The 16,210-nt window shown below is 43.9% G+C and overlaps 1 long non-coding RNA gene across 1 annotated transcript in view; it reads left to right on the forward strand.

Annotated features, from left to right (window-relative positions):
- LOC309362194 overlaps positions 1–16,210 on the forward strand; it is a 70,486-nt gene that overhangs the window by 26,997 nt on the left and 27,279 nt on the right. The window lies entirely within an intron of this gene.

The following is a 16,210-nucleotide window of genomic DNA, read 5'->3' on the forward strand; positions in this document are numbered from 1 at the left end:
GACAACTCTTCCGCTCATGGTTTCCGCCACAACCAGGGTACCTGCCTCGGTGATCTTTGTGCACTGTGCAGGCCTGACGCACTGACTCGACCCCACGGACTGGGCTCTGGCTCGGAGTAGCCTCTAGCTCGTCCATGGCATGCGCAACTTCTATCTGTGGCTTAGGGGCCCTGCGACTGGCATCAAGCTCCTCTCTTTCATAATTCTCCGTGGCGGTGGCCTCCTTCAAGGCTGAAGCAAGGGTAACCTCTTCTTTAGCCACGATGCGTCTTCTGGCTTTCTTGCTGCTCAGACCACCGATAAAACGATCCAGGAGAGTCTCTTCCAGATCTTGGAAGTCGCAGTGCTGAGCGAGCTTCCGCAGTTCAGCTAGAAATGCAGATACAGACTCCCCAGCACGCTGCTGCCTCTTATGAAAATCCATCCGCCGGGCCATCTTGGTCTCAGTAGGCGCCAAATGGCTTGTTAGGCAGGCAAGAATATCTTTGAGAGATGTCTCACTTAGCTTCTTTGACTCAATACACAACACATTCACTTCATTCATGCCAACAATCAAAAAGAATAATCCAATAATTCTGTTTTTATGTCTTAGGAAGATAGGAAGATGACTTGTACTGAATCAGATCATTGCTCTATCTAGGTCAGTACTGTCCACAGTTACCTTTCCACCACAGGTAAATGTGGATAAACCCTAAGCGGGAGCAGCTGTCTAGGGTTCCAGGCAGGGAACTATCCCAACTCTACCTGGAGATTCTGGGGATTGAATTTGGAAGCCTCTGCAGGCAAATTAGATGCTCTGCAACTGAGCTGTGGCCCTTCCCTCAAATGACTGGATGATAATTATACAACCAGCTTATTTCTTGGGGAATTGTACTTCTGTAGTTGTTCATTCTTGGCCTTAGGAGCTTCCGATTTTGTTAAGAAATGTGTCGCAATGTGCATTGGTTTCATTATCTATGTTCATTATTTTTGTTTCTGAAATATTTTACATAGAGGGGCACTGTTAGATGTTTAAAAGACGCAAAGAACAGGGCCCATGAAACAAATCTGAATAGAATGCACATATGCTGATTTGCATATGTAGATGCCACTAGAAAATTAAAATGGTAAGTTGGAGCCCCCTAATAGAGGGTCCATGTTGTGCTCAGCCCCTGAAACTCTTCCCCAACCAGCTTGTGGCCGGGCTTGCCCTGCTCCAAGCCAGTGGTGCCACAGTTATGCCACTGGCCTTTAGCCAATCGGCATCATGGCAAAGGTGGGGGGTTGGGCATATTTATTTGGCAGCACAACGTAGGGACCTCCTTTTGCTTTGCGCTGCCGAACACCTGCCCACCCATCTGTTAATTAGGTCCTGTTTGGCTTTGCTTTGGACTTTGGTTGGTCACCTGTTTTGGAACGGGGGTCGGGTAGGAATATTTCCCAATGTGGCAGATTGGCTGTGGCCACTTGGTTTTTGCCTACCTCTTAGCAATCGTGACAACTTTGTAAGGTTTGGTGGTTAGACATTGGTTTAGGGGAATGTGAGGAGGGGATGTGTGGCCATCACCTGCCCCTCCAATGCATAGGGTATTCTGTTAAAGCCCAGAGAGGGGCTAGGGCCGAAGCCCAGAGAGGGGCTAGGGCCATGCCAGGACCCCCGGGAACCCCAAGGGTAAGCACCAGTCAATATACATTGATGGAGCTCCCCCTGCTGGTTGTTTACCCTTACAGGCTTCCTGCAGGGTGGGGCAGGAGCCAGATATAGTTTTGATACCATTGCCTAAGTCAATACCAGTCACATTTGTGTATTCAATAAAGTTGTGGCCAAAATTTCCCCATTAACATTTAAACTAAATTCTGTCTCCAGTGTGTCTTTATTTCCATGAGGGATGGGTTTTGGGGATCGGAGCACACGTGGTTTGGCTTTGCACTGAGTAAAGTTTTATTTTAAGCTTTAAAATAGAGAAGAGTCAGAAGGTCCAGGGTCCACCATGAAAGGCCCTCATCAGAGTCCACCTGATAATGTTCTTTGTCTGCATGATTAGAAGCACACTATCTCCTATACTCAGCCAAATCTTCCACTTTTAAACTGCCCAGGTTTTCCCTTACTACAGCCTGGGGCAGCAAATGGCTCAACTGTGCATTGTGTGATGAAAATACTTCATTTTCTCTGTCCCAAATTCTGTTTCAGCTTGAATTGCTATTCTATGTTTGAGAATTTTACCATGAATACTGTTTTCCTTGAAATAGATATTAGGCCTGTAATTTCCAGGATTCCCCCGGGTCCATTTAAAAAAATAAATCCTTTCATTGGCTACTTTTCTAACTTCAGTGATGGAAGCCATTTTTAGGAACAAGTTTTTCTGGGGTGTGTGTGGTCAGAATACAGTGGTACCTCGGGTTAAGAACTTAATTTGTTCTGGAGGCCCGTTTTTAACATAAAACTGTTCTTAACCTGAGGTACCACTTTAGCTAATGGAGCCTCCCGCTGCTGATGTACCGCTGCCGCCGTGCGATTTCTGTTGTCAACCTGAAGCAAAGGTATTAACCTGAGGTAATATTTCTGGATTAGCAGAGTCTGTGACCTGAAGTGTCTGTAACCCGAGGTACCACTGTACCAGCAATTTCACTTTTGAGTTCTTTACAAACTCTTGGATGATGCCATCTGGACCCAACAATCTTTATATTTATGTTTATTTCTCAGTGAGGCCTATGCTTTTGTCTCTTGCCTACAATATTTTCCTGACTTCCTAAGAAAGTTAGCTCATGCACATCTTCAGTGAAAACAGATAAATATAATATGTTCTGCTTCTCTGCAATCTCCTTTTCTATATTTAGCTCACCTTTGACTCCCTTGTCATCTACAGGTCCAAACATTTTTCGAGCCAGTTTCATGCTTCTAATGTATTAAAAGATGACATAGTAGTGGTAGTAGTAGTAGTAGTAGTAGTAGTAGTAATAATAATAATAATAATAATGTTCTAGCTATTTGCTGCTAGAATCATAAATTGAAACAAAGTACACAGCAGCTCAGAGGAAAATCAATTGGTTTGTTTTTAAACAGAGCACAAATACAGATACAAGGCAAATATTGGCACCCACGCACACCCTTAATACAAAAACATACACATGCATGCAATGGTAAATCAGCTTTAAAAATATTGTAGGCCACTTACTGCTTCAGAAATTGAGGCAATCTGACTTGATTGGATTACACATGGTTGAATTTTCCTAAGCAGTAAAAGAATCAGTCATTCTCACCACTTAAAATGTGGACTAGATTTTTTGGGTTTTGATACATGTTTATTTCAGTAAATGGGATTTGTATAGAGAGAAGATATTGGTTTTGTCAGATCACACCACTTCCCTTTGTGCATTGATAGATCTCTTCTTGTTTTGCCCAACATGACAGAACATGGGGCTCAGTGTACCTCAGATGACAGAATTACCAGTTTCAGCACCAGCACCAGCATCTCTGAGCAGCTTCCAATGGCCCTCTGCAGCTGATCCCATAATATCAAGCCTAACTGTTTTTAACCATGGCATCTGCAGGCTTCATGGATTAGGTGGGAATGACCGCTCCCTGCATAAAACGGGGGCGCCCTTTGCGTGGACACGCGCAGCCCCTGGATCTGGAGCGGCTCCATCAGCATAGGCTTGGCTTCTCCTTCCCTCAGGTGGAGGTCTCTCCACCTGGAGGTCTCTGCCTACCTCAGTCAGTTGTCCAATCCCGCTTGGGTGAAGAGTTGCCAAGGAGACCAGGCCAGGTAGAGGAGGAACTACCTGCCCACACAATAGAGGGAGGATCTTACCTGGGAATCCTCACTTGGCTCCAGGGCTTCTCTCACCCTACCCACACTCAGTTAAGTCTTATTTTGCAGGTTAACTTTTATTCACAGGTATGCGGGCGCTGCTACGTCAAGGTCGCTGTTAAAGGGCCGGAAAGGAATCTCCCTGCATTGGCAGGTTTTGCCTTTCCCGTAGCAAAATGTCACAACTTTGGCGGTATCAGGCCTTGGGCGGTTTTTTTTAGTCTATCTTCCTCTTTGCAGCTGTTATACCAGGGAGGCTGAAGGGAGGCTTTGACCGTATGCCGAGAGGTCGTCATTGCTCTCCCCTGTGGCAGCGTCATAACGGGGGCAGATATCTCTGCTTGAACATATGTTCTCCACAGCTGGCCCATCCCCCCCACACTGGATAACCCTGATGCTCCTTAGGTCCCCGGCTAGGGACTGGGGAGGCATAACGCCCAATGCCTGAGCCAAGGTCTACCCACATTTGAAATTTAATAAAGTCGTGGCCAATTTAATCCCATAGCACATTGTCTTGAGTCATTATTCCACATGACAGGGGGGGGGCGCGCTCGGGATCTGGGGGACTCCGCCTGTCCACGCAATGAGAATAAGGAACCAATGGTTCTTTGGATAGCACTTCTGTAATTTTTTTTCTCACCTCCACTTGTTAGAAGACTATTGCCACTAGTGTTTAAGACTATGGATTTCTAAAGGATTAACTTATAGTACTTTTAAGATACAATTGCTGGCATAAGGTAGTCTCAATCCCACTGTGAAGGGTTTCACTGTCCTCCAGGAGGTCCAGGAGACAAGTATGGCTCTGTGATGCTGAGCCAAGCATCCTAGAAATAGGTGAGCAGATAAGAAATGCCAACCGAGCCTCCAGACCTGGCAGGCTGAGAGATAAAGCCGTGGAGGTTTGTGCAAGCAGTGGGAATATGGAAAAGCCAGTATGGAAAGCAAAGGAATTGGAAGAAGAAAGAGAGGGCATATGAGAGTACAGCTGAAACAGGAAGTGAGCAGGGTTGAGAAGCAGAGAAACCTTCGAGTGATTGATACAGTGAAGATGAAAGACTGAGTAAAGAAGGGTGAGTTAAGAAGGATGGGTGGGTGGGTGTTCCAGCAGATGGGAATGAGAGCATGAAAGGGAGGAGTGTGTGTGCGGCTGGCAGGGAGAAAGATTAAGGAATGGATGCAACATTGTTATACAAGTGTGTGTGTGTGTAGAGTGGAAGCAGAGTGGTTGCAGTGCAGATCTATGAGGGAGCTATGAAAAAAATGAGCAGGAAAGAACTGCGTAAAAGGCCAGTGCTCTTTTTCCAGGAGGACACAAGGGTACACATACCCCTAAACATTTTGTGAATCTTTGTACTTTTGTCCATTTACTGTATTTATTTCCCCCAATTTCAAGTATAAAATGGTGATTTTCTTGAGTCAAAATGAGAGTGTAGCACCCTGCTTGTGGTTAACGCTTAGCTGGAATGAAATATTCAACGCAGCAACAGAGAAATTAAAATAATAATTTATTTGTCAGACAAATAAATGAGAGGCTCAGTGGTATATGGTTACCAAGCTCTGGCCTGCCTCCTGCCATTATGGCCAGCACTTATATTCCCTTAATCCAGCCCCCTTTGCTCCTCCTGGGGCTGCCTCTGTTCAATCAGCCTGGTTGGATTTCCTATTGGCTGATTGCTATAACTAATCACAAAAAGATACACCCATATCCTCCTATCCTTATAAGGGAGACAAAGAGCTATATATTTGACATATAAGTAATAATATATCTTACATGGAATCTTAATTACCAGCTCACCTCTTGCCCTATTGCCTTCTAAAACAAATGTTTAATCTTACATTTTTATGTTCAACAGATGTCAAGGATCTTGAGTTCACATCAACATTGAAAGATCTCCTTCATTTGAGGGTCTTTTAAACAAATGCCTGACAACTATATATCAGAAGTGTTCGATGGCGTCTCCTGTCTGGCAAGGGGGGGCTAGGCTCATTTGCCCCTCTGGTCTCCTATTGCAATATGACTCTATGAATCTAGCATTTCTTAAATCCTTTGCATAATTACATTTAAGCCAATATATTTAAGCTAATATATTTCATACATTATCATATATAGCTTTTTAGAAGGATAAATCTCCTCAAAGTAAAAGGAAGGAACAGTTTACAGCCTCAAAATAAAAAGTGAAGAAAAAGTCTCTTCCCCTGTTTACACTCCCCCCCTTCTCCAGCCAGTTGTTTTTCAAAACCATTTGCTCTTGGCCTTTCAACCTTAGGAAGAAGATATGGCTCATTTTACTGGGAGGCACATTGGTATTATTTTACTATTTACCCATTCTTAATAGTGTTTTTTCAGCCTTGGGGCAGCATATGTAATTTCCCATCAATGGGGCCCTCTTGTCTTAGGAGAAAACCTCTTGCCAAGGTTTTTTTCTGCCTGGCATGAAACCTTTGAAAATCTAAGCCCATTTAATTTAGGAACCTGATCAAGATATAAGCCAATATAAGTCTTGATTAAAAATGCAGTCTATATTCAGATGCCACATTCCCCCCTTTCAAGCTCAAGGACCTTGCTTACCAAGCGTCCTTGATAGCTTGATCTTCATCATATTCCTGAGGTAAAGCTCTGTATAGGGCCATGATATGAGGTAGAGTTTCATTCGAAATCATCTTGCTAATTGTACTTCTAAAACATGAGATGATACATGGCACCATACATAAAACCATTATTACTACCGTCAAGAAAAACAAGCAAGACAATAATATCCCTTTGAGTCCCGCAACATTAGGTAACCAATTGGTGAGCCATCCCATATCCCATCCTTCCCATGTTTATACTTGGACATGTGCTATATTCTCCATCTTTGTAGCCAACACACGGATTGCCTCACCATTATCAGAAATGTTAAAGCAACAGGCATTCCCTGTCAAGTTCAAGACTCCACATAGGCCTCCCTGCCTGGCAAGTACATAATCCATTCCCATTTTCAGCTGCATAATGGCGGCTCTACTTTCATCCAACTGTTGTGCAATAAGTCTCAAACTCTGGGCCGTTGCATTGGTTACAAGTTCCACTACTGCTTGCAATCGAATTATTCTGTTTAGATTATAAATAGGATCCCGTGCCCCTTGTATGAGCTCACCAGGATTCCAGGAGGCAGGATCATAATAGGCTATAATGCGCTCTGGCGGCCAATCATCAGTACCGCTCCAACTTTGGGTACTTCCTCCTGCTATACGAGAAATATCAGCATTCCTTCGTGTTTGCTTAGCTGAACTAGTGGGCATAATCCACATTGGTGGTAATACCCATCCCAGGAAACAAGTCCCACTCCATTTGGAAGGGAGTTTCTTGTATGCCCATTCTCCACATATCCACCACAACCATCGGGTCTGAGGTTTTTGGTACTTGGAGTACAGAAGGCGAAAATATCAAAAGAGGTAGAGAGTTCACAGTGCAGTATGTTAGATTGCCTTTTTCTGTCACAGTTATGTTCCACACCACTTTCCATGCATAAATAAAAGGAGGTGCACAGGGCAAGGTATTCCGAGTTCGATACGTAGTACCGTTTGCCCAGGTTTGACTATTCTTAATATAATCCCAAGTATAGTGGCAATGAGAAGAGCCTATCATGGTAGGGTCAGCTGCATCTGATGATTTATGCACACAGATTTCCCCTTGCACAGGTATAACTCGTATTGGTTTAGTTGAGTTCCAACCGGGGAAATTCTGTACTTCTGTTTGGTGTGGCATTTCGCTTACCATACCAATGGCACTTAATGGTATTGGTAATAAGGGCATACCTCCCTCTGAATCATCTGGCCCAAGAGAGCAAACAAGGCAATTAGTCCTATTTGCAACATTGGCTATCATCTCAGCTAAGCCTACCCACATATTGTGGTCATGGCGGAATCCATATTTAGCAAATTTGGTCAGATTCATGGACCCTTCCCCTTCCCAAGGGATCAGGATTAATAATAAAATCATGTTGATGTCTAGCATATGCATTCCTTCCACAAAAGATTACCTTATTGTGATAGCAAATAATTATTAGTCCCAATATAATTCCCCCAGTGACAGAAATGGGGAACCACCAAGACCAAAACATATATCCCAAGGATCCCCAATGTGTAATATCACTTATAATTGTTCCACAAGGGGGCAGTCAATCAATTGTATAAGAGAATCTTCCCGTTCACAATTGCTGGTTTAGACGCTCCTCAAGCTTCAGGCGTGCGCAGGTCAGCCAGCTTCCAGGTTGTGGCTGCAGCAGGCCGGTCGTCAAATGTTGCCCGTGACCTAACCCGCTCCCGGTAGGGCTAGATACAGGGGTTTTTGGAGAGAGTCAGTTTTAAAGGATTAGAGGGGTCACCTTTGCATGTCCAACTGCCTTCAGACTTCTTTAAACGAGAGTGATGAATCCAGGGGGTCACCTCAGCTACCTTCACCGCTGTTAGAATAGAGAGCAGGACGGTGTAAGGTCCACGCCACTTAGGTGCAAGTGGATCACGTTTCCACTCTTTCACCCATATGCTATGCCAGTCTGGAGCTGATGAATCGGCTTGGCAATGCTGCATGGCGTGTGCTTGAGGGCCCACCTGTTAAGATAAAAAAAACAAACAAACACGGGAGAGAGACAAAAACACGGGAGAGATTGCACTTGTCCCTGTGTCACATGGTCTCCTATTTGTTTGAGGTCAGTTGGAATATCCTGAACAAAGGAGGGCGGCCTCCCATACAGGAGCTCAAAAGGTGACAACTTAAGTCTTTTTGTGGGTGCGCACCGAACACGAAACAGTGTTATGGGTCAGCAAGCACATGGGGATATTAAAGCAGCCTGTGCTTTTCCTTTGCAGGCTTGACACAGCCCGGCCTGGTCCCTGGGGTGCAGGGCCGTAAGAGATGGAGGCAGGCTGGGCCCTCTCCCTCCTGGGTGAAGCACCTGCCGGAAGCCTCGTGGCAATCATCCCCCCCCCGGGGGCACACGCAACAGACACTGGGGCCAACGGAGCGTGGTGGGTTAGGGTGGCAAATGCCTCTCTGAGCTCCGCAGAAAAACTGAACTTGCACCAGAGCCGCCTCTGACCCACATAATGGGCTATTGCCAGCTTGTATTTTAGGGAGCTGGTTTCTTGTTTTCAGCCTTGCAGCAGCAGTACCCGACTGCACACACTTAATGTGATCTCACAACAATCCTAGGAGGTAGGCCATGGTTATTCCCATTGTAGAAGAGAGGAGAAACGGAGTGATATAATGCCAGCAGTAGTATAAATATGTCCCCATACATGCACCATACAAATAAAGAGTGGACACATAGTCCTACAGATACAACCGACCCTTTGAGGGTGACCAAACTGTTGATGCGGCCCCCGATGAATTTGAGTTTGACACCCCTGCTTTAGACATATTAGTGGGCTTCTGGCATGCCCTGCAGATGCCTTGCACAAGCGTCTGGCGGTAGGTAGTAAGCCTGGCCAGGTGAATTGCATTGTTTGGATCCCAATTAGGATCTTCCAAGGGAAAGTTGTCCTGGAGATGATGGTCAATATTATAAATATTTCCCACTCTGGCCTGCTCACGCAAATATATCTGTGCCTTTTCAATTATGTCTCTCCTTTCCTCAGTGGTGAAAAGAGTATTCAGGAGCTGGCGACAATCTGTCCAAATAGGACTATTACTATTGAGGTCACCAAGTCCATCATAGCCTGAGGTTTTTCTGCGAAAGATGGGGTGTTTTCCAATTCATCAGATCTGTAGTTGTGAATGGAATACATTGCAGGGTCGAAGTTCGAGGTGGCCGTGGTCCAGGTTGCCCATTAACCAGCACAGGCTCCTCAAGTGCATCAAATACTCTTCTAAGAGGGGCTACTACGTGACCTTTTTCTTCACTTTGCTCTAGGGGCCTCAAATCATAGGGGATGGTATTTGTCCCAAGGCGTTCTTTTAGCAGCTTTATACGCCTGGCTGTATTGCTTGCTGACCGATTAAGGTCTCCCTGTAACTTCTGTAATAATTCTCTAGGACTTGGATGTACAGGGGTTTGGGGTAGGCAATCAGTTGTTCCACTAAAAGAGACTGTAGATGGAGTTCTACTGGGACTCACAGGTGGAATAACCACTTCTGCTTGGGCTTCATTATAGGACTCCAATGCCTCCTGAAGATATTTATCATAATCTATCAAGGAATCAAGCTCTGTGACTCCACTCCCATTATTCATTCCAGTTTCTTGCCTTGGGGTTACAACTGGTGGAGGGTTTGAATTAGGCTCCCTTCGATGTGGAGCATAGGGTGGAGGTGGAAGCACCTCTTCCTCTGGTCCCTCAAAAATGGGTTTGAGTTTATTTGGCAAGATTCCTTTCCTAGCTTCGGCTTTTACAGCCAATAATTTGCATCGTTGGACTTTGCATTCCCTTATCCATGGAGGATTTTTTTTTTTTTTTTTTAATGTGCTCAGCCAGGAATCTATATATGAAAATTGTTCTGGGCACCCTCCAGTTTCTTTGGTGATGTTAGACCAAAGTTTGCTTACTAAATTTATATCAAAGGTTCCCTGGGATGGCCATCCAGTACTTTGTTTTGGCTACCCTAATTCACATAACGTTCTCAAGCGCTCTGGCGTCATTTTGACTCCATATGCCCCTGAGAAGGCTTTCTTAAAATTATTTAACATACATTCAAGAGGTGTATTTCCCCCTTTGAACCCCCAACTCCCATTGTATGGCCCTGTGAAGTATCCACTCAGTCACTCACACACACGCCTTACTGGGAAACGAAGTAGTACTCACTCCACACTTAGGTCAGCTACACATTGTACTTTCTCACACATGCAATGCACTAGATACTTCAACCACACTCTACCTCCCAATCTTCCCTTTGCCCTACACCAGATCACCATCTGATGTACCCAGCCACCTAGCGTACTCAGTTCCCCTTTACTGAGACGCAGAAGTTTGATCAGGACTTCTCTTCCTCCCAATTAATTGGAGGGCCAAAACCCCTTAGTGCACTTACCCTTAGCTGGTTGCCTGTTTATTTCTCTGGTCCCCCCCGGTCCGTCGCCGTCAGTGGGCAGGGTATCAGACAGACGAGACTTCTGCGTTCCCCCTGGAAAAATTTACCAGTGCGCGCTGGGAAGCAGTTTAGAGATCCTCTCTCTTGTACCCTGTCCAATAGGGCGAAGGGGCTGCGTTCCAGCAGACCACTTATCCGAGTCGCAGGCACCATAAAATGTAGCACCCTGCTTGTGGTTAACGCTTAGCTGGAATGAAATATTCAACGCAGCAACAGAGAAATTAAAATAATAATTTATTTGTCAGACAAATAAATGAGAGGCTCAGTGGTATATGGTTACCAAGCTCTGGCCTGCCTCCTGCCATTATGGCCAGCACTTATATTCCCTTAATCCAGCCCCCTTTGCTCCTCCTGGGGCTGCCTCTGTTCAATCAGCCTGGTTGGATTTCCTATTGGCTGATTGCTATAACTAATCACAAAAAGATACACCCATATCCTCCTATCCTTATAAGGGAGACAAAGAGCTATATATTTGACATATAAGTAATAATATATCTTACATGGAATCTTAATTACCAGCTCACCTCTTGCCCTATTGCCTTCTAAAACAAATGTTTAATCTTACATTTTTATGTTCAACAGATGTCAAGGATCTTGAGTTCACATCAACATTGAAAGATCTCCTTCATTTGAGGGTCTTTTAAACAAATGCCTGACAACTATATATCAGAAGTGTTCGATGGCGTCTCCTGTCTGGCAAGGGGGGGCTAGGCTCATTTGCCCCTCTGGTCTCCTATTGCAATATGACTCTATGAATCTAGCATTTCTTAAATCCTTTGCATAATTACATTTAAGCCAATATATTTAAGCTAATATATTTCATACATTATCATATATAGCTTTTTAGAAGGATAAATCTCCTCAAAGTAAAAGGAAGGAACAGTTTACAGCCTCAAAATAAAAAGTGAAGAAAAAGTCTCTTCCCCTGTTTACACTCCCCCCCTTCTCCAGCCAGTTGTTTTTCAAAACCATTTGCTCTTGGCCTTTCAACCTTAGGAAGAAGATATGGCTCATTTTACTGGGAGGCACATTGGTATTATTTTACTATTTACCCATTCTTAATAGTGTTTTTTCAGCCTTGGGGCAGCATATGTAATTTCCCATCAATGGGGCCCTCTTGTCTTAGGAGAAAACCTCTTGCCAAGGTTTTTTTCTGCCTGGCATGAAACCTTTGAAAATCTAAGCCCATTTAATTTAGGAACCTGATCAAGATATAAGCCAATATAAGTCTTGATTAAAAATGCAGTCTATATTCAGATGCCACAAGAGTACCCCTAAACTTTTTTTAAGAAAAAAAAGCAAAAAGGGGAGTACATAGAGCATTTGGGTAGTGTGTCATACAGGTGGAGAATAGTGTTAGGAAATGAGGTTTCCGAACCTAAACAGAAACAGAGTGTCTGGAACATAGAAATTCAGTGTTGCATCCCAATACTGTACTTAAGGGTGAGAGGAGTTCAACAGAGTGAGAGGTTCACTGGGTGTTGCAGATAGAGAAGAAGCATACAGGGGCTATGAAGCCACATGGAAAAAGAAAACCTGCAGGCCCATTTATCCTGTTGTGTCAGTGATTTGTGTCCCCCTATACTACCTGCTTCTTCATAAATTCTAGAAAGCATTGTGAAGTTACTGCTCTATCTGTGCCTCTGATATAAACCAAAAACAAGTTTGGCTCCTGACACAATCTGCTTACCACCATTCCAAAAAGGAAAGCTTATGTTGGAGTTCTTTTTCTCCTCTCCACTAGAATGGAACAGTGGCTATAAAAAGCAGAATGACTTATAACTTCTCCTGCTGCAATCAATTCAATAAGCTTAACTACAGTGGAGGGAAGTGCAGTGCTAAAGCTATGCTCATAGTGATCAAAGCAACACCCATCCTGCCTCTAACAGGCAGTCTCAAATTCTTGGGTACGTGCTCTATCTATCTCTCTTTCTCTCATTTTTGTCAGGGGGGAAAGGTTTATGAATTTGTGCCAACCAGCACACATGGTCCAAATGCAAGCAATCTGCTGTATACAACCAGCATGTCTGGGGTGGTTCTTCCTTCACTGTGCCTTCCTGTGAGTGTTCAGAAGTCATAAACATCTACAGTGGTACCTTGTGTTAAGAACTTAATTCGTTCTGAAGGTCCATTCTTAACCTGAAACTGTTCTTAACCTGAAGCACCACTTTAGCTAATGGGGCCTCCCACTGCTGCCGCACCACCGCCACACAATTTCTGTTTTCATCCTGAGGTAAAGTTCTGTTTTCATCCTGAGGTAATGTTTTCATCCTGAGGTACTATTTCTGGGTTAGCATAGTCTGTAACCTGAAGCATATGTAACCTGAAGCGTATGTAACCTGAGGTACCATTGTAGTTAGGAGTGACATTCCAGGCTGATTAGTTGCAGCTGGGGGTGAAAATAAAAAAGAGGAAGTTGCAGGTTGGACTTGACTGCATGAGAAAAGGGTATCCACACACTGTGAGTTTATACCGTGGCGGAAGGATGTTATGTAAATTGATTTGTATATAGTCACAACTAAAATGCTTGTGAACCAGCCAATAAATAAAGTAACCATTGACTGAGTATTTTGCACAAGTCTCGTAGTCTCTTGTCATCTGCCGCCAGGAAGAAACTCTGCTTCAAGCTGTTTAAAGCGATTTTACAGAGGAGCCACCACACCAGCAGCAAGCACAGCCGAAGTGTGTGGGCAGCAACCTCCAATATAAAATCATCAGAACATAGTTATCCTTCAGTTTATACACTGTCCCAAAATGTAATGATACAGTCCTCAGCTCAAAGCAGTGAGCAAACTTGCAGAAAGGGCTTGTTTGAAGAATACAAATAGAAAATTTCCAGTTTAAGCAACCACCTCTTCAAAGCCAATAGATATTTCAGAGTAGTAAATATAATGTTAAGATGTACAAGCACTGCCAGAGAGCGAGAGAGTGTGTTATTATTTATTAATTAAATTTCAATTCTGCCCTGACTCCCAGAGGAGCCTAGGGTGGCAAATAACAATAAATCAATCAATCAATCGAAACATCTTAAGAACTTTTGATGTGCACTGGAAAAGTTCTCAGCTTAAAAGGTTTGTTGAAAGAGGAAGGTCTTCAGTAGGCATTAAAAAGGCAACATCTGTCTAATACTCAAGGTGAGGTGATTCCGAAGGGGATGTATTTCAATAATAAAGGCCCAATTCCTATATTGTGTGTCATGGACCTAACTATATAATGGTATCTGTAGGAGACTCACACCTGTAGTGATCAGCTGGGTTTATAAGAGGTGAGACAATCTTAGCTATCCTGGTACCTAGATGTATAGGGCTTTAACATTTTCATGAGGATTTAAATCAGGGTTTTCCAAACTTGGGTTTCCAGCTGTTTTGGGACTACAACTCCCATCATCCTTAGCCAGCAGGAACAGAAGCCATGGATGATGGGAATTGAAGTCCAAAAACAACTGGAAACCCAAGTTTGGGAAACCCTGATTTTCCCACACATCACAAATTGCAATGGAAGTGTGAAGAACTGAATTTAAGACTGGAAAAATGAGCAACAGAAGGAATTGTAATGAGCAGATTTGTCCATCCCTAGTCTCTCCCAAGCTATGCCTGGGGATTGAGTCTGGGACTTTCTGCCTGGAAAGCACCTGCTCTACCATTAAGCAAGAGTCCTCCCCCTTTCTTATTTTAGGGAAGAAAGAAAAAGAATCTGCAACTGTGAAGTATAGTTAATTTTTAACCACAATGTGAGAGAAAAGAAGTTCCTAAACTCTTGGCATTATAATGACGTTTGAAGTTGCATCTGTTTTCACAGGCATTGCCTTGACTTCTTGATCTGGACTTCCTGCCTTTCATGATTGCTTTATAGTTTTAATGGTGTTGTTTCTATTCTGCATTTTGAATGTGGAAAGTTATATTTTAATGGTTCTGTTTATTATTGCCTTTATAGTTTGTAAACTGTTTAGAAGCCTACTCTAGCATTAAGCAGTGTAATGATGATGGTGGTGGTACAGCTTATGGCCAAACAAATCAAATGACTGTTTGACCCACTGTTGAACAAATTAAAAAGCAAAGCAGGCACATGAACTCACTTTGAGAAATCTGGCTTTTGCTTCCTGATCTAATGTGATGATACATCAGTGCAGAGCATCAGGCAATTAAAGTAAATTGCATTTGCCATCCTTATTGGTGAAATTCATGTGCATTAGGAAGATGGCACCATCTCCACATGCTGGTCAGAGTGACTGCCAACATTCCTAACAGCAGGAAATCCATTTGTACCACCACACTAAGTAGGTATAAGATTTCCTCATTTTGGGATGTCTGGATAGTGATATCAAGAATCAGTTCAGTTGTGGCATCTTAAGACTGGAATTCCGTTCCTGAGGAACCTTACTCTCTAAATGCTTTCCTGCCTTTAAAAAGTTGATCCAAATATTTCTCTTCCACAAGGGCTGAGGACTTGTGATTTCTGCTACCGTTATGCTATTACACTGGTACCTTGGGTTAAGAACTTAATTTGTTCTGGAGGTCTGTTCTTAACCTAAAACTGTTCTTAACCTGAGGTACCACTTTAGCTAATGGGGGCCTCCTGTTGCTGCTGCGCCGCCGCTGCACGATTTCTGTTCTCATCCTGAAGCAAAGTTCTTAACCTGAGGGACTATTTCTGAGTTAGTGGAGTCTGTAACCTGAAGCGTCTGTAACCCGAGCTACTACTGTAGAATAATACTGTAAAGGTAAAGGTAAAGGTAAAGGTAAAGGTAAAGGTAAAGGTAAAGGTAAAGGTAAAGGGACTCCTGACCATTAGGTCCAGTCATGACTGACTCTGGGGTTGCGGCGTTCATCTTGCTTTATTGGCCGAGGGAGCCGGCGAACAGTTTCTGGGTCATGTGCCCAGCATGACCAAGCCACTTCTGGCGAACCAGAGCAGTGCACGGAAACACCGTTTACCTTCCCGCCGGAGCGGTACCTATTTATCTACTTGCACTTTGACTTGCTTTTGAAATGCTAGGTTAGCAGGAGCAGGGACCAAGCAACGGGAGCTCACCCCGTCATGGGGATTCAAACTGCCGACCTTCTGATTTGCAAGTCCTAGGCTCTGTGGTTTAACCCACAGCGCGACCCGCATCCCTTCGAATAATACTGTACCTAGCATTTATTTAGAGGTTTCAAATATATACAGTACATTGGTATGCGATTAAGTGCTTCTGCCAGCTCAAGAGAACTTTCCCTCCTTGTCTTCTACTTGTGTGTGCACATTTGTGCATGCACACACACACCCCCTTCCCAAATCTCTTGCAGAGGCATAGGGAAAACTCCACAACAGATGTAGGTGTGTGGGAATATTGGGGGGGGGGAGGAAAAGAAGGGGG

This window comes from Podarcis melisellensis (genome assembly GCF_964234715.1).
Source record: "Podarcis melisellensis genome assembly, chromosome: Z".
In the NCBI taxonomy this organism is placed as follows: domain Eukaryota; kingdom Metazoa; phylum Chordata; class Lepidosauria; order Squamata; family Lacertidae; genus Podarcis; species Podarcis melisellensis.